Source organism: Canis lupus, chromosome 23 (assembly GCF_048164855.1).
Source record: "Canis lupus baileyi chromosome 23, mCanLup2.hap1, whole genome shotgun sequence".
NCBI classification, from domain to species: Eukaryota; Metazoa; Chordata; class Mammalia; order Carnivora; family Canidae; genus Canis; species Canis lupus.
In genome coordinates, this window is record NC_132860.1 from 40,103,142 (window position 1) to 40,105,036 (window position 1,895).

The following is a 1,895-nucleotide window of genomic DNA, read 5'->3' on the forward strand; positions in this document are numbered from 1 at the left end:
AGCTTTGCGCAGTAGCAGTATCGTAGCCAATGAGGTTTATCCAAGGCGCGATTATTGCTAATTGAAACAATGAAAGATCTAAGAAATGGAGAAAAAAAAGAACTTGACATATCATTATAGCATGTTATTTGGTTTTGTGTACACCTCTGTCATTGGTAGTCATAATAATCATCATAGTAATTTTATTTAGGACTTTACATTATACCGAGATAATTCACCTATATTAGGTCATTTAATTATCACATAATTGTATGAGGAGGATATTATCTATTTTATCGGAAATAAAACTCAGACTCAGAGAACTTATTAGGAACTAATGCCCATTAAAGAGTAAGTGGAGACAGAAGAGGAACAGGAGGGGAAAGCCTCAGATTACAATGTAGTTCTGGCACGTGTGCAAGGAAGGAAGGAAGAAGGGTTGAAGAGAGACTCGGGAATACAACTCTGAGAGTTTCAGCCAGCCTAGCAGAGAACTCTGTTGTCATGACACCCAAAGATGAGCTTGACTTGGGCAGAAATGGCCAGGCCATAGTACCCATGCTGCTTTTAGTCATCCACCTTGACTGGAAAGCCAAGGTGGTTCCTGAAGTCATTCCAGATGGAGGCGATCAGTAAACTGCACCCCTATATAGGTTCTCTCTTAAAGAGAAATGAGAGCAGTGCAGCGCTGTGGGAGCTACAGTGGGGAATTTCTGTTCGGAGGTATGGATGGATCCTCAAGCGTAAAAAGGACTCCAGACCATTTGTTGAGGTCTTGTGATGTTCCAAGTATTGGTTCTTTTTCTGTCCTTCTGATCTCCTAGGCAGATGGCAAAATGCCTTCTTGTGTCACCTCCTGTTCCTGTGTTCATGATTCATTGTCATTATCTACCTGACTGCTTTTTCCACTAGGACCCATGCTCCTTGATGGCAGGACAGTATTATTTTTGTACCTCAGAGTTTTTGGCCAGTGTACACTCATTCATCCTCTCCGTAATATTTATGAGAGAAAGGGAGGATCCTATGCAGGAAGATAAGCAGGAAGGCAGGCAGAAGAAGTAATTAATTAATTACCTTTCTGTACATGAAAACAAGCTAATTAGAGCTTACCCTGCCCCAAATAACAGGGTTGTTTATTAATGCTGCCCAGGTTGGCTGATTGCACTATACCAGTGTTTCTCAGACTTATTGTTCTTAGGACCCCTTTGCATCCTTAAAGATAATGAAGACCCCAAAGAGCATTTGTGTATATGGGTTATATCTGCAGTATTTACCCTATTAGAAATTAAAAGTAAAAAGTAAGTATTGACTTATTTAGTAATGACAATAAAGTAAAAGTAACACACTTCTAAAAATATAGATATATTTTCAAAAACAAAAAATAGAAGAGTAATGTTGTTTTACCATTTTGCAAACTGAAATGCCTGGGTTAATGGAAAAGTGCTGTATTATCTGCTGCCACACTGCAAATGTTGTGATATGTCACTTTGGTTGAAGAGTATGAAGAAAACTCAGCATTATACAGATATGTAGTTGAAAAAAGAACTTATGAACTTCTGAATAAGTCCTGTGGGTCCCCATGGGTTCTTGACCACATGCTGAGAACTTCTTCACTAGAATAATTGTATACCCTGATAGTCTCTCAAAAATGTCTGTCCTTGGTCACAAGGTGAATAGGGGTGAGCAGAAAGTGTGGTTTTCCAACCACAAACAAAACTGCAAGAATAGAAAAATCGCTCAAACCATATTCCCTACTGATTGGGGGTCACTAGTGTCATTTTTGTATATGAGGGGCAGTAATATTCTAGACTTACTCAGTTAAGATATAAAAATAGGAGGAGGACATCCCTGTGTTTGATGCAATATGGGCTGATGAAGTTAGAAAAAGAATTATGCTTTCTATTTGAATAGCTTAT

General features: G+C 38.7%; 1 pseudogene; it reads left to right on the plus strand.

Annotated features, from left to right (window-relative positions):
- LOC140615651 (U4 spliceosomal RNA) lies at positions 1–71 on the plus strand (annotated as a pseudogene).
- The last annotated feature ends 1,824 nt before the right edge of the window (positions 72–1,895 follow it).